Here is a 23,614-nt window from a genome sequence, read left to right as displayed (position 1 = left end):
TTTTAGAAGAGAAAATTATTGCAATGTTCTTTTTTATTATATACAGTGAAATTTGAATAAGTTTTATGGGTCTATGAAATCATACTTTACTCCTTTATTTTGTTTTTAGTTTGTGCCTTACGCTTTTTGCCAGCAAGGGGTTTTATAGCCACAAAAGGCAATAGTTAGGAGAGAGAGAGAGAGAGAGAGAGAGAGAGAGAGAGAGAGAGAGAGAGAGAGAGAGAGAGAGAGAGAGAGAGAGAGAAGTTCATTTAAGCTGGACATTTTTAAGTTGTAAGTCACGGAGTACATCCAAACTTTCTCTGAGTAATTCAAAGCGTTTGCAAGATTTTATAGTTTTTATTTGCTTATCTATGATAAGTTTAAGATACAGTAAGAGAAGATCTACTTATCTGCCCCTAATCGATCCTTCATAACACTCTTGTGATTAGTGGTTCAATCTTAACAAGATATTGAGCTGCTGTTACATGTAGTACTAGACTCACCTTCAGATTTATCATTTCTATAAATGTCAACATTTATTACATAACGGTGTATCTTACCTCAAGAATGGTCTAGACCAAGGAACATTATTAAATACCTGGTAGTTAGTCAACTCTAGTTGTTTGCAATCAGGGCCAAAAAAGTCATAGGTGTTTCAACATCCTTCCAAACAATTTGTCTAACATAATTCATCCAAATAATTCTAAAAGTGATGAATTCATCTTTCATTTGGTAACATAAGTTTTACGGGTATGAAACAGAAATTGAAACGAGGCAACATATCATTGGTTGAATTAAGAAGGACAGCTTTGATTGGTGAATTGGAAATGGGTGGTTAGTTTCAATAGGAGGAACATGTGTTTGTGGTTAAGTAGGTAACAGAAAATATAAGAAAGGGAAGTCGGAAGCCCGGCCACTGTCCAGTGCTCACCAGCTGCCATTCATTTTCTGAATGATATTCAGAGGGAATTTTTTTCTAATATTTTAGAAAAAAAGGTTGTGGCATCGAAAAAAAAAAACAAATGGAACAAAATTCTACTAAAATAAGAAGCTTTGAGCAAAATAAACATTAAATGTTACCCCGGAGAGAGAGAGAGAGAGAGAGAGAGAGAGAGAGAGAGAGAGAGAAGTAAAAAAATATAACTTTATATAAGCTCAAAAGGAAAAGAAAAAAAAGTGAAATTGAAGGCAAAATCGTAAGTAAAAGATTAGCGTTGAAACAATTAAAAGGAAAATTATGATCTACCAAAAAAATCTCGAAAACTTCAAAAGGAAATGAAATATTTGGACATAGAATTCGAGTAAGTTTCAACTGCATTTTTTCTAGGTGATACAAAAATATTACTGAGACAATAATAATAATAATAATAATAATAATAATAATAATAATAATAATAACTAGAGAACATCAGAATTTCTGAAGCAAATATTAGAAAGAACTTCACACACCAATTTCCCCATAATATGCTTTTAGGGATAATGAAAACATAAAAAGATTGGAAATAGTGTATTATTGTTTATAAGTCTACAAAGAGGCCTAAAGTACAGTTTTTAACCAGGTAACCCTTACTACTCACGAACAGATTCATTTTTTAATGAAATCGGACTGTCCAGCACACTAGATTTTTCAAAAAATTCTAAAACGAAATTTTTTTTCAAAAAAAATTGTCCTATGACCTTGTGGTCAAAGCCAAGGTCATTTATATTGCAATTTTTATGTCCACCAAATTTGGTTCAAATTGTTAAAGTATTTTCAGAGTTAGCCTCTTCCTAATGTGGCAGCTATTTTTAAAGTCATGAACTATTGAGCAGAATTGGCCCAGACTTGCGCAGGCCCTAGACCCTGGCCTAAGGTCTATCTCTCAAGGGATAGAGAATAAGTATCTTGCTACTTCACTCGTGCACACACACTCACAGAGGCCTAATTACTTATCCAGCCTTTTGGCGCCTGTCCCTTATTACACATCACAACTTTGGGAATGTCACCATTAAAAACGCTTCAGGAAAGACAAATTATAATGAAAAGTTCATAGACTTCTGAGCATATAAGATGACTCCTCATTACCAACTGCCTGTCCATCTGCCGGACTGGGGTTCGAAGCCCGCTCAACCTTCTTGTGGTGTCTGCAACCTCGCCATCCTTGCGAGCTAAGAATTGGATGTTTGGGGGGGACCTATAGGTCTACATGCTGAGTCATCGTGAGCCATTCCCTGGCCCTCCCCGGTCCTAGCTTGGGTGGCGATGGGATTTGGGCGCCGATCATCTGTGTATATGGTCAGTCTCTAGGGCATTGTCACTGACCCTTGCTTGTGCCATTCATGAGTAACCTTTAAACACCGAGAGGAAAATAAGGCTTTTATGATCCTGACATCGTATTTAGCAGCTAAAAATTAGTAAAAGACACCCAAGCTCTCAAAGACAGCATAGGCCTACTCTCTCTCTCTCTCTCTCTCCTCTCTCTCCTCTCTCTCTCTCTCTCTCTCTCTCATATCCACAGTCCTTATACCCCTGATGCCAAATGTAAATGTCAAATCCAGTATCAATATTAGTAAGGGAAATAATGTAGTTAGGAGGAAATTTGGCAACGCTGCTCATCTGTCACTCGAATCCTTCGATTTATGAAACGTCAATATTTCTATTTTGTTTATAATGAATCATTTATTGCTTACTTTGTTATAATATCTATATTATTTCCCCCGCTTTTATAAAATATAAATTTCCAAATATATGTTCCTAAATTATAGATCTATTAAAGTCTAAAAAAGATCAAAAGATGCAACATTAGGAATCGACTGTGTTCAAGGTGTTAGCCTTGCACAAACACACGCACGCACTCACATTTACAATAACAATTAGGTTACTCCTAGACAAACAGCAATAAAAATAACTATCTTCTCGTGTAATTATGCCAACATTATTCAAATAGAGGAAATTACATAGAAAACAACTACGTAGGCCTAGTTTTACATATCAAATCCGTTCAATTTCTCCTGATCGCGAGAAAGACGTATTTGGTGTTCGAATGTCTTTAGTTCTAACTACGACTCTGCATAAATATTTATTATTATGAACGTTTTATAGTTTTAATAATAAAATAGCCATTATTCAAGTAAATTAAATAAGACATAAACAAAAATAAAGCACAAGTTACTTAAATAAAGTTATGATTTACAGATTTAAAACTAAATTTCAAACGAAGCCGACGCTAAATGAAATCAAACGATTGGACTCTGAGACAAGAACTCCTTTGACTCTCTCTCTCTCTCTCTCTCTCTCTCTCTCTCTCTCTCTCTCTCCAGAACTTGAACCTTAATTGTTGTTGCTACCGTTGTTGTTTTGGTGTTTGTTATTCATGATGTTGATAGTACAGTTGTTGTTCTGTGTTCTTGTTCTTGATGTATTTGCTGATTGTTGTTTAGGATGTTGTTGCTACTGTTGTTGTTCTTGATGTTGTTGCTACAGTTGTTCTTGGTACTGTTTTTGTATTAGTGTGTGTTGTTCTTGATGTTGTTGCTCTGTGCTGTTGTTGTTCTTGATGTTGTTGCTGCAGTTGTTCTTGATACTGTTTTCGTATTGGTGTGTGTTGCTCTTGATGTTGTTCTGTGCTGTTGTTGTTGTTCTTGGTGTTGTTGCTACTGTTGTTGTTCCTGGAATTATTGCTCTTAATATTGTCATTTTTTCCATCGGTGTTGTTTTCTATGTTTTTCCTTCTAATGTTCTTTTTCTTGGTGTGAATAAAACCTTCACTGTTGTATTTTCTAGATATCTTAATTCCTGTTGTTTCAGTGTTGTTTATCTTGGGATGTTGTTTCTTATGTTGTTGTTCCTAATGACATTTTCCTTTGAATTATAAAACTAATGATGATGAAATGAAGATTGAGATTTCTCTCGTCTGTAATTCAAGGCTGATGGGTTCGAACGTTCAAAGGGATTTGACTTTGTCTTCATTTATGATATTTATTCATTACAATTACAACAAAAATTAAGGTTTGTAATGCTGCAATAAAATTATGGAGGTCTTTTGATGAATTCAATGATAGTTATACCGCAAATAATATATGTGGAATTACTTATGTTAAATTGAAGTCAAAATCGAAGACATACGAACGCAAATAGAACACTATTGTTGCTACACTTGTGTCAAATCATAACTCGAACGAATGCTCGAAGTGATTTGACTTCGTCTTCATTTGTTAAATTTATATGAAACAATTATAAAGTAAAGTGAGTCTGGTAATTCTTAATAATTATGAATAAGGTGTTTTTTGTTGAATTTAAGCATATATGTACCGGGAACAACTGGTATTATAAATACTTGTCCAAATGAAGTCAAACTTGAACACATACGAACGCAAATACTTAAGAAATGGTTGCAACAATGTGTCCCTCCCCCTCACCCCTTATTTTAAGGCTGAGATCATCTAAAACGAAAGAACGAGATTTGTCAAATCATAAATTGAGTTCCCAAATGGAGTTTATTATGTTTTATTATAAACTAAATGATAAACTTATAGGTCTTACATGACACTAACAATTAATTTCTTTGCTTAGATGTTTCTTGTAGTGTCTGCAACCTCACCATCCATGTGAGGTAAGGATATGGTGTGTGGTGGAGCCTGTTGGTTTACCTGCTGACTCATCAGCAGCCATTGCCTGGTCTTCCCTGGGCCATTGATCATATCCCTAACCTCAGAGCCCCAACACATACCCACCCTGCCCATAACCACACACTACCCAATTCTACATTACCTCCACCCACTTTACCCCTACCCAAGCCCCCCAGACCTGTGCCACCCTACCCCAGCCCAACCTATCCTAGCCCCCAACCCTCATCCCTCCACCCGCCCAACCCATTCCCACCCTAGTCTTACCCCCAACCTCTCCAAGCCCAACCCTAGCCTAACGCCCAGCCCAAACCATTCCCACCCTAGCCTATCCCCAACCCTCCCCCAGCCTAATCCAATCCCACCCTAGCCCTCATCCCTCCCCAAGTCCAACCCAATCCCAGCCCCCAACCCTCCCTCAGCCCTACCCTACCCTAACCCCCAACCCATTCCCACCCTCCCCCAGCCCAACTCGGTCCCACCTTCCCCTAACCCCCCACCCATTCCCACCTTACCCCCCCCACCCTACCCTACCCTAACCCTCAACCCTCCCCCATCCCAACCCATTCCCACCCTACCCTAATCCCCAACCCTCCCCCACCCTAGCCCTCATCCCTCCCCCAGCCCAACCCCACCCTAGCCCCACCCTGCCCCATCCCACCCCCATCCCAAAGCCCCAATCCCACCCCCCCCTTTTCCCTTCCCCTTGTTACCCCCACCCTCCCCTCCCCCTCTACTGAGTGCCAACTGGTTGGCTCCTCCTATTTATACCCTCCACCCATTTCGAATCAACCAATCACAGAACTCCATTTTATTTCAGCCAATCACAGCTCGTCCTCATCGAAACTTGTTGCCAAATGTATAATAATCTTAGACACAGAACGAGGGATGAGGTTGCTACACCTACATGTCTCATCTGGCCTTGGCTGCGACCAGCTACAGTTTACTAACTGCCAGATACATAATTATCTTCTCTGGTCAAGGGAAATCTTACAAATTTCTGTACATTTTGTTTAAATATCGAGAGAAAATTTACATAAAAACAATGGCGTAGGTCTAGTTTTACAAATGAAATTCTTAATTTACAATATTCGCTAAATAAATCTTTTTCGTGTTCGAATGTCTAATTATTTAACTTCGACTTCTCATAATTAGTTATCAAATTGAACTTTTTAGGCTTATCATAAGCACTCATAGGCCTACACTAAAAGCCTAAATTCCTTATTTAAAGTTGGGATTTATATCATTTTATTTATATAACGGCCATTAGATATATTGTAAACGAAGTCGACGTCAAGAAAAATCGAACATTTCTAAGACGAGAAATCTTGTGACAGTTGTTCGTATTTGATTCTCTCTCTCTCTCTCTCTCTCTCTCTCTCTCTCTCTCTCTCTCTCTCTAAACTTTTGGGCGAAGAAGTTAAAAATTCTATTTATTATTAATAATTTTCATTTGGAGGAAATAAGAATGGTGAAGAATTTCGCCTCAGATTCGAGAGAGAGAGAGAGAGAGAGAGAGAGAGAGAGAGAGAGAGAGAGAGAGAGAGAGAGTTTATTAAAGACGATCTTAAGATAAAGACAAAAGAAACTAAAAGAAAGATAAAGACTTAAATCTCTTTTGATTATCAGAGGAGCCGTTGCATTGACCCTGAAATGCACCAGAAATACGTCGCACAAGGGACCCCTACTTTTAAGGAAATTGTCCCAAAATAAGGAATTTCTAGTGAATCTTGGGAAAAATCTTGTAGTTCAGATTGTTCTAATTATCTGTTGTAATCTAAATTCTAACGTTTTTGGTTGAAAAGAATACTATCTATGAAAGAAAATACAAAATATAGTATATTTTAGGAAGATGCAGAAGTATATGTAACAATTATTTCAAATCTTGTCTACGAATAAAATGGGGAAATTGGCTCAGATTTGGGGAAAATTTTGAGTCTAGGGATTTTCGTTGAGCAAGGTGCTTTGGCCAGCTAAGCCAAGGCCAGTGTTGCCAGATATAGAGATTTATCCCTAGATGAGTAAATCCTTAGCCTATATATGTTGTAATTAGTTTGCTTGCACTCATATGAAGTGAGTCATTTATATAATAGTATAAAGTTACAAGATTAGAAGAAAATATATATGTGGAAATGGGAATTTTTGGGTTGTTTTGGGGATTTTTCATCATGAGTTTGGGGATTTTTAGACTAACTCGTCTGGCATCACTGTGTCAATGTAAACAAACAATCTATCATTCATGGCGGACTACTCGAATCTCCCCCAAGTTAATTCTTCGATTTTCGTAAATTCTTCTTCAATTCCTCCTCTATTATGTACCAAAGTAAGTTTGTATTACAAATTAATCTTATGATTGTTGTTTTTTATTACGTAAATATGTTTTCCAATGTACGAGTTCAATTTATGACAGGACCACCTAAATCCCATACGGTGACCCTATGCAAGTTTTGTTGTATGGCGTCCATTGGTCCACAACAGCACCTGTGCTTAGTTATTAATATTGCTTGGTCATTTCATGCAATGTATAGGAGTGACTAACCGAATGGAGGTTGCTAATTCACAAAATTGTACAGAATTCAATTTTCACTTTAACCCTGCGTATTTTGTTCCCTATTGGGTTTTTTATATTGTAGTTTAGTACAATATTAATTAGGACATTGGGACTTACATAATCTATTAGATCTCGGTAAATGTCTAGGAGAAGGCCGCACCCGTTTTTCAAGTATTAACGACGAAAAACGGCAAAAAACAACCAGATTATTGTTGCACATTGCATAGAAACATGAGGAAATGAATAAAAAAGAAACTAAGACTTAACTCTTACACACAAAATGTAAGCATAAATCTACTACTACAATTATGGGGGACCCCAGTGGGAAGTGCGGTTTTGGGGTGGGGGGAGGATGAGAAAAGTGATTTTTCGGGGCACTAATGAACCTAATGCAACCAACTAACCTACCCTGGGGGGCCTGTACCCCTACCTAGGCCTACCAGGGGGGGGGGGCTTCGCCCCCCCCCCTGCGACCCCCCCTTAAGGCCACAGTGATTTTCAGGGCACCACCGAACCTTATACACCCACCTAACCTAGCCTAATAGCCCTGTACCCCTACCAGGGGGGGGGCTCCGCCCCCCTGCGACCCCCCCTTAAGGACACTACCTAACACATCCATCAAACCAAATCCAAAGTGATGGTACTGCTGTATACATCGTTATACTATCACCATTATAATATACTCCATAAATTAATGAAGCTTACCTTAACCTGTTGGTTGATAAAGATGTGCTGCTGCTTTGAGGAAAACGTGAAGCCGTTGCGAAGGTTCCCTGACATGCAGGACAATTTTTATTTTGTAAAATTAAATTGTGTCTCTGGCACAAATCCACTAGTTTTTCAATATAACCCCGAATAAGTAAGAACAAATTCACTGTAACTTAGGAAACAGTCAGGACAAGAAGATGGAATTTCAACTTCTTGTGCAATATCAGATGACGTGCTTACTACGGCCTCGATGTCTAGGAACGAAATAAAATGGCTGGGTAAGAAAATGTATTGTCGAACTGTGATGGGTAAGAAAATGTATTGTCGCACTGTGATTGGCCAAACGTGAAGACGTCATTGGGAAAGAAAATGTATTGTCGCACTGTGATTGGCCAAACGTGAAAACGTCATAGTGGACTAGTTTGTCTGCGGATTATAGTGGTTACAGGGCTCATTTGAGCAAAAATAAGACACAGTCAACAATAACAACAGACTTAGAAAAATCTGGGAGGAAGACAAGAGTAGCGTGAGTTTGATCGTCGATATTTCGACTATTATTGATTTTCACTAGATTATCTCACTGGTATACCATTATATACATACATTCCTACATATTCTATTAAAAATAAATTGAATATCAGTGATATCTTCATGCGGCCCTCTCCTAGACATTAACCTAGATCTCTAAAAATAGTGTTTTGAACCCCATGGCCTACTGTCGGCAGCCACTGTTAATGGAGATACAGAATTTAAGGAAAAGAGATGTTTATTTCACTAAGTATAACATTTAGGTTTTATGGTAATTTTGTATTGTATTACAGTGTGAGATTTCGAACAGAAAATATGTTTTCCTATAGTAAATAACGTGATTTAACTGAATTTGATGTTCATTTCAATCGGAAACAAACAGGTCAACCAATTCGGCTAACTTTAAGTTGCCGAATTGGATGCTGTTATTATGGATGAAATGAAGGTGAAAACCGGTTAGATCACGTTATTTCCTACAGGAAAACATATTTTCTGTTAAAATGGTCAAATATAATCACTGATGTCATATATTTTGTGTTAAAATATTTAAATATGAGCATTTCTTCAACGGTGTCACTTCTTTTAAACGAATGTACTGCGAACGATAACATTAGCAACGTTACCAATAATACACAGTGTTACCAACGATGACGTATGGTACACAGAGTTACCAACGGTACTATGACATTACTAACGATAGCAATGATAGATATTTCCATACGTATTTTAAATAATTACTCCATGTAAGTTTTACTCAATATATAAAAAGTCCAAAAGGGCACAGAACCTAACAAACCCACCTAACCTATCCTAGTAGTATGACAGGTCACAAACCTCAGGTATTTACTGAAAACGGTAAAATTCTCCTTACCTTTACGAAGAAGACGCCGAAACTTGCGGGTCACGGGAGTCTTCCATGGGGGTAGACGACTTTTTCCCAAAAATGTACCTTTATAGGAAGTAACGGTATAACCACAACGACGTTTCCTTTTGGTTTTAGGTATGGTGGATTCGGTATTGCAATAAAACACGTGAATAGCTTTCCTGTAAGATAGGGGGGAACGGCACTTGGGGCACTGCAAGCGTTGAGGAATTACATTGTGTGTTTTCAGGAAAATATCAACATTGGCAGAAGAATCACAAAAATCACCATGGAATTTAGCAAATGATTTTAGATACGGAGTACTGCAGCCGTTACAAGTATCTATAAATTCCTCCATCATAAAATACGAAAAAATAAATCTCACTCGAAATGTCGGACACCTGACTAGTTCAAAGGTTACAAAGGAAAAGGGCTTCGTGGAAGAGGAATGAACAGTCCACTTAAAGAGACAAAGGAAGGGGGTAGGGAAATATCAGTTGTCAACCCCCTTGTGTAAACATTGAATACGTATCGGTTCCTGATTGGTTAACAGAAAAATAAGGGAGTCTAGAGGGTAAACATAAATGAACTGGGTAGGGAAACTAGTCCAGGGAAAGTATTTATGTGAAACCGGGCAGTGAAAAGGAAATAACAAAAGAAATAAACCCAATTTAGGAAGATAAAATAGAATGAATGATAAATAATATTGAATGGGAATATAAAATGAGATGATTTTAAAAGGAATAGGATAATGAAATGGGAAAAAGCTTCTGCATAGGGGGGAGGAGTTTCTGCGCAGGGCGAAACTGGTATGCACGAACAAACGAACGTACTGGTGCTAATGTTGGCATGGAATGTTAACGTTTGATCTACATCGGACGTTGGCAGCACTGGTTTCTGTATTTTTTCATGAGACAGTCTTTGCAACGGCGCCTCCAAAGTTTATCCAGATATACTGTTTTGTATTTTCCTCCGATTATTATAATTTCAAGAAGGTAATGTATAGAGAAGAAAAGGCTTGTTTTACGATTATATATCGATTCCCCAGTATGTTTTCCCCACCCAAAACCCCGATGTATATATATTTCTGAAACTATTCATTTGCGACGGGAACGAGTGTCATTTTCGAAGAGAGCGTAATTTTTTCTATAAGAAAAAGTAGTTGCTTTCCTAGGTTACATTGCCCTGTAATACACTACAATGAAACCGGTTTTATTTTCCATTAACAAAATTTTCCCAAAACTATTTCAGTAATTTCAAGCAAATTTTAATAAATAATTATTACGTTCATTTAAACCAATAACCATGAATCACTGGGTTATGATTATCGAGGGAATCAAATCTAACTTGTATAATTGATAACCCTGAAATACTAGCCCACGGGCTGACGCCAATAGCAATACGTTCCGCCTGCCAGAACATTTGAGCAATGAGGTCATGTTTAATCACTAACGAAGCGAGCTTGCATCAGAGAAAAAGAGGTAAAATTGGAGTTATGGACGTGACAAAATTTTGATCATATAGTTTTTCCTGTAATAAATACTGTAATGTGCTTTCACTGAAATTGATCTTAATTTCAACAGCAAATAAACTGAAAACCCATTAGACTGTCTTAGATCGCGGATATTTTTTAGATGATATTGATTAACAATTTTACTCTGAAGATAGATATACTTTATGCATATACATAGATCTGGTACGTGTTTAGATGCATTACTATATTTTATACATTGCATGGTACTGATAACTGTACTGTATTATTACCCACTGATATCCATTTGACAATTTCAGGACCTTTTGCCATGACATCGAAGATGTACGACGCCATATGCAAAGCTCTAGGCACGTCACATTTTGTCTCCTCAGGTCAGATGGGAGGCGGATGCATCAATGAGGGGACGTCTATGTGAAGAGAAGCTTCAAGGAAAAGGTATCTTTAGCCCTTCACATAAATTTGATAGTTCATGGAAAAGGTATTTCAACCTTATCACAGTTATATCAAAAGTCAGTTGTTCTCTCCCTAAATACAAACCCTCCGCTATTTATAGGGGAATTCGCCGAAAGACGAGCCATGATAACTTTAGCCAGGGAAAACCACCCCAACCACTAGTTAGTGGTAGGGGTAGCTGGCTAACATGCTCACTCACACACCTTTGCTGAGCAACCATTTTGCTTTCTGGCTCGGTGGCAGATGGACATTGCCGCTCTCTCCCGCCAAGACTAGCCATTTGAATTATACTTTTATGCTTTTACTTTTCCAACTGTGTGTACACCTTGTTCCATGCATACCTGTCCTGGTCCCGAAGGCCGCTCTTGCAGTACCATTATGTCCTCCCTTGAGACGGGACCCCACAGCCTGTGTCCGGCTTGCTAGGACCATCAGTGTGATCTGGACAACACCTGTGATGAGTGAAGGGAGTGGTCTGCCTCCCAGTGGGAGAGATATGGGCCCAGGAAAAAGAAGTCGAAGTGAGATTCTTCGCTTTCAAGGTCTTCCTCAAAGTCGAAGAAATCTTGGACTCCTTTTTTGACTACTCGATCTCATCCTGAATCTGTTCCTCTGCCGGTCCTCACTGGGGAACGGCTGATTAGCAGTGCAGCCCTGTTAACTCCAGGTCAACCTTGTTGGCCAAAAGATGGTGCTGTTTCCCCTAGCTATTCAGTCCTGCCCCTTCCCCTAGGGAGTGCCTGCTCTCTTTCTGATTTGTTAGTTTTCTGGCCATCTTTGGTCGTTGATGGTCCCCCTTCGAAGGAAGTTCTGTTCGAACTCTTTTAGTTGGGGGGGGGGGGGTGAGAGGAAGCGCACTCCAACTCTCTCGGAGGTGGAGCCTTCCACCAGTCTGACTTTTGGTCTCCTGTGGCTGAAGCCGAAGACTATACTTCTCCTCCGGGTATGGAGGGAGAGCAAGGTCCTAGGCATGTTCCTCCTTTGGGAGAATATCTCTCTCTTCCACGAGAGAGGGTAATTCGTGACCAGCATGTGGATTACGCCTATACTTCTCCCGCTAGTTCTGGGGGAAACCATAGTCCTAGGCACAGTTCTCCTTCGGGAGAAATTTTCTCTCCTTTGAGAGAAATTTTCTCTCCTTTGAGAGAACTTTTCTCTCCCTTAAGAGACCAGGCTTGTGATCCGAGTCCTCCCCTGAGGAATCTGCTTGACGTTTCCCTTCGGGGGTCTGTCAAGTGAAGGAGTTTTTGACCCCTCGCCACCCCGTGTGTGCTCCTCCCCCTGACATAATGAGATGACTCTTTGAACCTTCATGTTCTCGTCTCGTGATTCCTTCTGGTTCTTATGACGCTTACGCTGAGCCTCTGGGCTCCTGAACCCTGTGCTTTTGGGTTCTCGTTACGCCGAGTTTCGGGCTCGCAGGACTTCCGTTAGGATGAGCCTTCGGGTTTCGTAACCTTGAGCCTTCTAGCTCCTGTCTTGATGAGCCTTCGGGCTCTCATAACCTTGGTCTCCAGGGACCATGTTATGCAGAACTCCTCGGTTTTTCGTGACATGGGGTTTTGCAGGTTCTCGTCGCATTGAATCTCTTGGTTCTCGTGACCGTGAGCCTTCGTGCTCTTGTGACCTTGGACTTTAGGGCCCTCGTTATGTTGAACCCTGGGGTTCTCGTGACTCAGAGCCTTCAGGCTCGTGTGTCGTGGAGCCTTTGGGCTCTCACTATGACGACCCCCAGAGATCTCATTACCAGACATTTTTTGGCCAAGAGAGATCGTATCCCTGTTCAGGAAAACCTCCTCTCAAGACGAGATGACTTCCAGTCTCGCCAACTGCTTGCCACAAACCAGGAGAAAGTTGCGAAGTATGCCATACAGGCTACTTCTTAGCTGGACCTTTGGTTGGTATCTGTGGGCCACTTGATCAGGTCTCAGGACTGGTCTTGTGAGTCCACAAGGAGGTTGATGGAAACCTTCCTCTTGTCCGGCACCAGGACGATTAAGTTCCTCTCCCTCCAGGTTGTCAACCTGTGGGCGAATACCATCCTCAAGAGACGCTATTCGACCATTGAGAAGTTCCATTGATAGCTCCCACAGGCTGAGGTTGCTAGGCTGAGAACCTCCTCTTTCTATGGAAGTTCTCTTTTCGTGCCGGTAGACGTCAAGCGAGTGGTGGAAGTCTAACCAGGACTCCTTCCTACAAAATGCCTTGACATCACGGCCGTACCAACCTCTGTCACAGAAGAAACGGTCTTCTTCCAAACCACAGATGAATGGGGCTAGGATCCCAAGACGGCAGGGCCCTAATGTGTCTGGTAAGTCCTTTCAAGGTAGAGGGAACGGGATCTGGCAGAGGCCAATCCTGCTAGGACCGGCAATCCTCCCACTTATCCACCTGTGAGTTGATGCTTGCAAAGCCGCTTGCGAAGGTGGCTGCAGCTTGGGGCCGAACCTTTGACAGTCGATGTGATTCATTCAGGGTATCACATCCCGTTCATTTGATCTCTGCCTCCGCTGACTCGGGATCCAGTCCCTATGAGCTCCTATGTGAAGAGATGCGCAAAAGAGCTGGCCCTTTGGGCCAAAGTCCAAACCATATTGGAGAAGGGTGCTTTCCAAGAGGTCCTCAATGGATCCCCAGGCTTCTTCAGTCGACTCTTTCTTGAGAAAGAGGTATCTGGAGGCTGGAGACCAGTTATAGAGCTCTCACCCATGAAAAAGTTTGTCAATCAAACTTCGTTCTGGATGGAGACAGCTGACACAGTCAGACAAGCGATAAGACGTCTACACTGGATCTCAAGGACGCATACTTCCAGATCCCAGTCCATCTGTCTTCCAGGAAGTATATAAGAATCATGTTCAATCAGAAACAAGACCAGTTCAAGGTGTTGTGTTTTGGTCTTTTGAAAGTGTTCTTCCTTGTGTTATCTTGGGCTTACAGAATCGGCATCCGTCTTGTAAGATATCCGGACGACTGGCTGATTCTAGCAGACTCGGTGGCGACCCTTCTTCAACACCGAAACAGACTTCTAAGGCTTTGCCAAGATCTGGGGATCATGATAAACCTGGACGTCTCATCTGCTACGTTCTCAAAGACTGGTATACCTGGGCATGATAATAGACACCAAATGGCACAAAGCATTTCCATCAGAAGAAAGAATTCAGAGGCTGAGGAAGGTAGCATGGTCCTTCCTCAGACGAGAAGTGCTACCAGCGCAGAGCTGGTTAAGTCTTTTAGGCCACCTATTATCTCTGTCCCGTCTAGTACCCAACGGTCGCCTGAGAATGCGATCCTGCCAGTAGCGACTCAAGTCTCAATGGAATCAGGCCTCTGATTCCTAGACACCCTAGTTTGTCTTGGGCCAGAGATACAGACGGACCTCAGGCGGTGGTTTGCAGACAAGAGCCTCCGCAAGGAGGTTGATCTTCTCGTCCCTCCCTTGGAATTGATGCTTTTTTTCAGATGCTTCAATAGGAGGGTGAAGCCCCACATGCTGCACCACACCATCTCTGGTCTGTGGTCCGAATCAGAAAGCTACCAGCATATAAATCTCTAAGAGATGAGGACAGCCTTCCTTGCCCTCCAACAGTTCCACCAGTTCCTTGCGGGTCACTCCGTTGTGTTGATGAGTGACAACACCACGGTAGTAGCTTACCTAAACAAGCGAGGCGGTATTTTTTCACTGCCCCTGCGGCATTTAGCAGTAGAGATACTCGGATGGACAGAAGACAACTCAGTGTTTCTATCTGCTCGCTTCATTCTAGGCACAAGGAATGTGCTTGTAGACAATCTAAGCAGAGCGAATCAGATAGTGGGCTCCGAGTGGTCTTTGAATCATCTAGTAGCCAACAAAGTCCTGACTTTGTAGGGTTCCCCGACTGTGGACCTGTTCAGGACAGCCCTGAATTTCAGGCTCCCACTCTACTTTTCCCCAATCCCGGACTCCCAGGTTCTGTGGCAAGATACATTCCAACAACAGTGGGCCAACATCGATGTGTACTTATTTCCCCCATGCTGTCTGATGAGAAAAGTTCTTAACCAATTCAGGATAAGCAAGAACTTATCAGTGGCCCTAATAGCTTCGCTTTGGCATCACACCGAGTGGTTCCCGGACATTCTGCAGCTCGTGACGGAGCTTCCGAGGGAACTTCCTCCACGACATGATCTACTCAAACAGCCACATGCCAACATCTTCCACAGAGCTATAGCTTTGCTTCGACTTCATGCCTGGAGACAGTCCAGCATCTCCTTTCTGAGAGGATTTTTGTAACGAGTTGCGGAAAGGGCGTCAAGACACTTCAGATGCTCTTCAGCGTCAGTCTACCAGGCTAAGTGCTCTGTTTTCTGAGGTTGGTATCGTGGAAGGGGTATCACTCCCCTCGATGCCTCTATTCCAACAACAGCGGAGTTGCTTGTACACCTTTGGGAAGAAATGCTTCTCTCGGCTTCGGCAGTCAAAAGCTACCACTCAGCCTCAGGTCTCACCTTTAAACTGAAAGGAATAAATATTTCCTCCTTGTTGGAACTTTCTCTATTTATACAGCATTGAGATTACTCTTCCCCAGTTGGAAGTTGTACCTCCTCTTTGGAACGTGGTTCATGTCCTTCAGTCCCTGAAGGGTCCCTCCTACAAACCATAACGCCAGCCAACAGATTACCACCTTTCCTTGAAGACGGTGCTCTTATTTGCTTTGGCCTCAGCCAAGAGAGTCCGTGAACTGCATGGTCTATCATACAACATTTCCCATTCAGGGGGATGGAGAGAGGTAATACTCTGCGTTGTCCCCGAGTTCATTGCTAAGACTCAAAGTCCGGAGGTATCAGATCCTAGATTGAGTTCCTTTAGGATTGAGAGTCTCTTTTCTTTTACCAAAGATCCAGACCAACTGGAACTTTGCCCAGTGAAGAGTCTGAGGTGTTACCTTAAAAGAAAAGCAGCAGCTCGACCCCGTGTGTCAGCAATGTTTGTCTGCATGGGGAAGGTCAAGAGATGAGTCGCAAAGAATACAATTTTTTCTTGGGTTTGCAAGGTCTTTGACCTTACTCTTAATCCTGACCCTCCTCCGACCCGGAGCTCATGATGTCGGGGGGCATTGCAATGTCCCTGGCGTTTCGAAAGAACTACTCTGTGGCGCAGGTACTGCAAGAGGGCATGTGGAAGCATCAGACGACCTTCACCGCCCACTACCTGCAAGATGTAATCAACAGGAACATGAATACGTTTTCCATTGGTCCTATAGTTGCTGCACAAATAGTCTAAACACCTTAAGCTCCTTGAAGGACAAATAGCAGAGGGTTGAGGGCTAAAGTTACCTGGATTAGTCTGGGGAGAATGAGTAGAATGACTCGCGCCTTTTTTTCCTTCATCTTCTCCCCCTCTAGGGAATCAGCACCAAGTTGCTTTCATCCTGCCTTCTTAGTCACAGCCTCTCTCGGCCCGTCACATTGGTGGTCACTTCGGGGTCACCAATGTGACGGCTGAGAGAGGCTGTGACTAAGAAGGTAGGATGAAAGCAACTGAGTAACTTTATTACAGAGCATCAGTTTATATATACATAAAGTCCATGCAAAAAGGACATAAAAGCATAACAGGCAATTTCATGTTCAGCCGACAACCAGTTCTGTTAACAATTAACGATGAGAAAAACAGACATGTTTATTCAGGTCCCTATCAGTGTGAGGGGAGAGCGAAGATACAAAGCATAATATATATACAAAAAAAAGAAATGTCGTTACTATGTACAAAGGTGTGACACGGTTGGTACATCATCAACACGTGGTACAGTAGATTTCGTTGATAATTATCACCCACAGAAACTTCAAGTTTGCCGTTTAGTTTCGCAGTTCGATGATGTCTGCTTAACCCATTTCAGAAAAATTCTTAAAAGCCGTACCAAGCAACTTTCTCTCGATAGTTTCTTTAAAAAATCTACGAAGCGGTCTAGTGATCGTGATGAAGAGAAAGAAAGTGAAGCAAAGAAAACTAAGACTGAATTGAGTGAAAGTTATGAAAATTAAAAATAAAAAAGAAAAAAAAATGTAAAAAAAAATTTAGAATAAAAAAAAAATAAATAAGCTAAGTTAGGTTAAACTTCACGTAGTGTAAGTTAGAGTAAGTTACGGTACGTTATCGCAGTCATCATCTCTACCTCCTCGCCGACTGTCCGTCTCCTCCTGCGTAGCAAAGCCTACACCTGCGTTGGCCGGTCTCTTATGTAAAGTGACAATAAAAACACCTTTTTTATTTATTTCTTTATAATTATTCTTTTTTTACATCGTTGTTATATAATGCAATTGTATTATTGTTATGTATAATTATGTGTAGTAATTTATTAAGGAGTTATCATAGGTTTTTGGGCTGTAGAACAAATTATACAAATTACAGTGTATTCTCATGGGAATATTCGCTCCAACATACGATCGTTTGAACATACGAACCAGGTGCCGGAATGAATTAAGATTGTATGTAGAGGTTCCACTGTACTAGTCAAGGTGACACAGGAATTCTGACAGTACCTGTCCTGGTGGCTGCAGGAGAGGAACCTGATGGAGCAGTCCTCCTTACAGCTTCTTATCCCAGAACTCATCCTTTTGTCAGATGTATCCAGAGAAGAAGTTAGGGGAACGCACATTCTAACTCACGCCACATCAGGTCGGTGGACGACAGACATTGGCAAGAGGTCCATAAAAACGTCTTAGAACTGAAGGCAACGTACCTAGCTCTAATTCATTTCCAGGACTTGGTAGAAGATCACTCAGTATTGTTGATGAGTGACAATATTATAGTAGTGTCTTATTTCAACAAGCAAAGGAAGTCAGTTTCTCGACCCCTTTACCAGTTGGAGGTGAGAATTCACTTATGGTTGGAAGACAACATCGTAAGCATGTGGGCACGTTTCATTCCAGGGAAATGAAACATGATAGTAGACAATGTAAGTCATCGCAGTCAAGTTGCAGTCACAAAATGTTCTTTGTATTATCTGGTAGAGAGTAAACACGATTTAATGGGGTTCCCCAACAACAAACAAGAAGTTTATTGCTCATCAGTGCCGGACCCAGCAGCATCACTTTAGGACGCGTTTCAACACCCGTGGGACGGCCTCGGCATCTGGGCCATCGTATTATTTGTCTCCTAAGGAAAATGAACATGAGAGCCGTCATCACACCCAACCTCCCAGACCTTCTAAGTCTAACTTTGTACAACCTCCTATGTTAGTCGCATAAGGAGAGATACCACATTGCCTTGGACTGGCTCTCTCTCTCTTCACTTTTGGAAGTTATCAGGCATCTTCTCAGAGAGAAAGGTTTTTCACAACCAACTGCAAAGAACTCTCTTTAGCTGTCTTCATCTTCAGCTATCTACCAAGCAAAGTGGGCGGTCTTCACTGATTGGTGTCGTGGGAAGAACGTTTCGCTCCTCGAAATCTGTATTCTACTAGTTGTGGATTTTCTTATTTACCTGAGGAATGAAAAACTTCTCATTTTCAGTGATTAAAGGCTATATCACTTAGCCTTGATGAGTCTTCAGACTAAGGAGTAGACCTCTCTTCCTTGTGGGAATTATCGTCTTTGACCCGTCGTTTGGAAGAATCTTGTTCCCCGCGAGAAATAACCATCAGTTTGGTATGGTATGTGACCAGGGTCCTTCGGTCACTCTGGAAGAATCCTTATAAATCCTTACGAAGGGATCTCACTCCTATGACAGTGTTAGCCTTAGTTTCAACAAAAAGTGGGAGAGAGCCTGATGGTCTTACCGTATTTAGTGTTACTTTCTCAGCTGGGGAGACAGGTCTTGTTCTCATTCCTTCACGAATTCGTGGCAAAACCTCAAAACCCATTGATCACTAACTTTAGATTTGAATCCTTATCAGTATCATGGCTAAAGGAGACGACCGATAAGTCAGATGACTTTCTTCCATGGCCTGTAAGGGTAGTGAGGTTCTACATACAGCTAACGAGATCAGGTAGACCCAATGTACAGTCTCTTTGTTAGTGCAAGGAGAACAAAGAAGAAAATCTCCAGACATACCATCTCCTCCTGGCTTTGTTAAGTCACAGTAGAGCCCTCTAGGAACAAGAGGAGGAACCATTGGTCTTTAGCCTTCAGAAACAACCATTCACTTGCTCAAGTTTTGAAGACAGTAGCTTGGAAAAGACAGACCATCTTCACAGTGCACTATCTCTGGGATTGCTTCCACAGGTCCCTGGACACATTCTCCATAGGACACTGTGGTACCAGTAGATGCCCAGCGAGTGATGTAGCAACCTCGCTCCTTCCGAGCCGTCGAAGCATCTTGTCTAAGATTGGCTTTCTTCCTTCTTTTCCTTCCTTCCGTCTCTTGGAATCAGCCGAAGAAGCGTTATAGTGCTGGGAGGGACACAGGTGCAGGTGGGCATACTAGTGATGGGCAGTTATTTTACCAAATAGTCTAAGTGTAGAATCTCCACACTTCTGGCGAAGGGTGTTTGATGATTAAGGAACTAATAACAGGAACTATGCTCTCACTGAAGATAGATTCTTGTATTAAAAACTCCTTTACCACTTTACCACACAATAGGTCCTTCACCCATGGGTCATGGGTTGCAAGGATCCTTTGCTCTTGTTACCAGACTTAGCATCACGATCCTGGATTGCTAGATAAATGGACGAGCGAAACTTCATCCCTTGTAAGGATGGCTTCCCTATTAAAAGATGAAGGCTTGTACAGTATTTGCTTAGGAACAAATCACAAATTCTAAAAGTAATTAAGGTTGTGATGGCCTGGCGGTAGCGTCCTTGCCTGGTGATTGCCAGACTGGGGTGTGAGTCCCGCTTAAACTCGTTAGTTCCTTTGGTCGCTGCAACCTCATTGTCCTTGTGAGCCTAAGGAGGTGGGTTTGGGGGGAGCCTATAGGTCTATCTGCTGAGTCATCAGCAGCCATTGCCTGGCCCTCCTTGGTCCTAGCATGGGTGGAGAGGGGGCTTCGGTGCTAATCATATGTAATATGGTCAGTCTCTAGGGCATTGTCCTGCTTGATAGGGCAATGTCACTGTCCTTTGCCTCTGCCATTCATGAGCGGCCTTTAAACCTATAGGTTTTGCTTCTCGCTGCATCCACCCCAAGTCCCAGGCAAAAGGAAAGTGGAGGCTCGGAGCATTGTCAGACCCGGACCACCTGGGAATAGTGGGTGGCAGTTGCTAGGACCTCGATAATTCTACATTGGCCGTTTCCAGGTTTTGTCAGAATCTACCCTGACCAAAGGACTTAGGTTTGTATAGCTAGGAAGAAATAATAGTATAAATTACTTTTATGATTTGTAATATTTTTTTATTGTCTTCATAAATTTAATCTTTATAAACACTCCTAACGCTCTTATAAACCTATTATACACTCTAAAACCCTCTTTTTATCCAAAATTTATTTTTACTGTAGACACATCCGTAGGTATGCATAAATGAGAAAATTGAAATCTGATCAATCACTAATTTATGAACAGTACTGCTCAACCAGGCTACTCCATTGACCTAAAAGTTTGTCCTTTTTCTGTGGCCCAAAAGGACAGCTGTATTTGATATAAACAGGATTTTAATATTACTGATGTTTTACTTAATTGTACAGTACAGTGTTCAATAATTATATATGTAATAGTCACATTTCAGTATCATCTTATGAAATAAAAACACAGAGAATGTATGTCTGTTCCATTGTTTACGTTTGTAAGGTCTTTGTTACCACAGTCTAAGTTTCCAAAATCAGCTGACTAAGAAAAACTACTGAATGACCTTTTTCTTGCTATAAGAGATTGGTTGATCTTGTCGTCCTCTAGGAGAGAGTTGCTCCAGGATCTGAACAAGCTTGTTGCACCCATGTGGGTATCGTGATCAATTGACAGAAGTCGAGTCTTTCCATCTTGTTGCCTGCTATTTAGAATACTCCACAAACTGTTGACAACCTCAAATTTCAGGCAAACCCTGGGGGCTCCTAAGTGGCCACACGCTGAATGGTTTCCAGATTTGCTGGTGATCCGGATCGAGGTACCGGTACAACTATCGTAGTTGCCCAACCTTCTTTGTCATTTCCATATGCAGAGGTTTCACAAGTCAGTGAAGTCCCTTTTATTTTACAGTGGAGGCTATCCAACATTGCCTTCCAGCGAAAGGGTTTATGTGAGATATCTGGATACTTCCATAGATCCTCAGCAACTATTTTGTATGGAAAGTGGGCCATCTTCTGTGATTGGCATCATAAACTGGGAGTCTCTGCAACTAATTGCCTAAGTCTTTATCTATCTTCACCAAGAAGAGCTTATCTCAGTCTCTTTGGCAGCCTTGAGCCAAGCCTTCAGCTTGAAAGGGCTGGACCTTTCCTCTTCATGGGCACTGTCCATGATGATGAGGAGCTTCAAGAACTCCCGTCCTCTCCTGTCCTGTCCTTGAACGTCTCAAGATTTCTCAGCTATCTTAAACACTCGCCGTACAAGCCATTAAGAAGAGGATCAAACGGGTGTCTTGACACTTGAGACCTTTTTCTTGCTGGCTCTAGTCTTGGTGAAAAAGATGGGGAACTTCATGTCCTTTCATATTCTATTAACCATGACAAGGGATGGAAGATCTTGACGACCCTTGTTCCAGAGTTCGTAGCTAAGACAGACACAAAACCTAGCAATCCACGACCCAAGGTTCGAGTCCTTCTCCATCGCTTCTTTCCTCTCCTAGATGCGACTAAACATTGGCATGACCTAATTCTCTGTCTTGTGAGGGTGTTATCTCAAGAGCGCTCGGCACTTTGGACCGAAGCAGAAAACGTTGTGCCTTAGCACTGGTAGGGTGAAAAAGCCCATTTTTAAGAGTACACCTCCTTTGGCTTTGCTAAACCATCAAACACACATACCCGACCCCGGAGGAAGCCACACTGCGGCGCTTCGAAGGCGCGACCCAACAAAGTCAAGTATGGGCTCTACCCTCGCCTTCAAGAAGAATCTGTCTGTGGTACAAGTACTGGAGGCAGCACTTCCTGGACACATCCTCTTTAGTACCTGTGGCAGATGCTGCACAGCATGTTGTGCAATAAAGTCCAAGAATGAAAGGTAAGAATATCTGGCCCTTTCTTCCTTCCTTCTCTCTTGGGGTTCTAGCAGTCGCTCTTTGCAAGGAGAAGGATTGAGAGATCGTGGGCTTTTCCGTTACACCCGGACACTCGACCTCAAAGGATTTGGAGACTCCTAACACTCCAACATATCTATGCTCAGGTAGTTTGAATAAGTCATGACTTTCCTTCCTTTTACAGGACCAAAGTACATTGACAATTCCTGGGTCAGTAAAGCCAGTCAGTTTAGTCCAATAGGGGCTTCCACGCCTCCCGAGGATACGTATCGAATGAAAGGTCAAAGCTTTGTATGACGGATGGGAATAAATAAAAGACTTTTAATGACTTGGGACTTTCAAGTGGCAGTACCTACTGCCTGATCCACCCCTCTCGTCCTAGGTCAAGCCGTGTTTATCTTCGCTGAAGCTTTATCATATTAAAGGTCTCGGGTTCAAATGGATATTTCGAGATTTTTAACATTTTGAGAAAAAATATATTTCTATTTGACTCAAATGTTGTGTTGGGAAGCTTGATAAAACTGGCTGGACTCACCAGGTCAATTTTGAAACTATTGGTATCTCTTGGTATTCTTTGGATTTTCATCATACTCTGTTTGCATACACACACACATATATATATATTTATATTTCACACATTTGCTTATACAGGATATACAAACCATAACTAATCCCATTAAGGTTTTGTAACCAGTGATGTCAAACCCTTTTTTTTTGTATGAAAACTTTTTCATTTTGCAGATTCCTCAACTTACGTATTGATATTAAACGAAACCTTCCATCTCCCCAGTGCCCGAAGCCTGTGATAGCTGCCATTCACAATGCGTGTGTTGGAGGTGGGGTGGACCTCTTCTGCTCGGTTGATATACGTTACTGCACGTCTGATGCCTGGTTCCAAGTAAAGGAGGTTGATATTGGTGAGGAATTCTCTCTCTCTCTCTCTCTCTCTCTCTCTCTCTCTCTCTCTCTCTCTCTCTCTCTCTCTCTCTCTCTCTCTCTCAGAGATATATGGGTGTTCCATCCCTCTTGTTTTTACTTTTGAATACAAAACGAACATTTCACAATTCAATTTCTGACTAACAGCATTATGGAATACTGCCTCATGATCAGTTGTTGTTTGTTTTGTTTTAGTTTGTCACAACACCAAGACAAACTATCATCGTCCTTCTCTTTAGGAAAAGGGATGAAAATGAAGCTGGAACACTTCACCCAGGTGTAAACAACCATCGAGGAGGCAGCTCGCTGTAACCCCACATGATTCCACCCATCAGAGAGGACAAGTGTGTTGGTTTTTTTTTCTTTTTATTGCCTTCCCCTCTACTCGTCAGGCGGACATGCCTGTAGGTGCCG

General features: G+C 41.7%; 1 protein-coding gene and 2 long non-coding RNA genes across 16 annotated transcripts in view; 2 read left to right on the top strand and 1 right to left on the bottom strand.

The window, feature by feature from the left end:
* Positions 1–23,614, top strand: part of LOC137633468 (uncharacterized) — a 429,224-nt gene that overhangs the window by 34,534 nt on the left and 371,076 nt on the right. The gene's annotated exons all lie outside the window — the stretch shown is intronic.
* Positions 1–23,614, bottom strand: part of LOC137633471 (uncharacterized) — a 415,554-nt gene that overhangs the window by 20,977 nt on the left and 370,963 nt on the right. The gene's annotated exons all lie outside the window — the stretch shown is intronic.
* On the top strand, positions 6,810–23,176 carry LOC137633575 (uncharacterized). The gene is made up of 3 exons (XR_011042283.1): positions 6,810–6,910; positions 11,028–11,166; positions 23,055–23,176. It is a non-coding gene; the product is annotated as an uncharacterized lncRNA (long non-coding RNA).

The sequence above is a fragment of the Palaemon carinicauda genome, chromosome 43 (genome assembly GCF_036898095.1).
Source record: "Palaemon carinicauda isolate YSFRI2023 chromosome 43, ASM3689809v2, whole genome shotgun sequence".
Taxonomy (NCBI): domain Eukaryota; kingdom Metazoa; phylum Arthropoda; class Malacostraca; order Decapoda; family Palaemonidae; genus Palaemon; species Palaemon carinicauda.
This window is presented reverse-complemented; position numbering and strand designations above follow the sequence as displayed.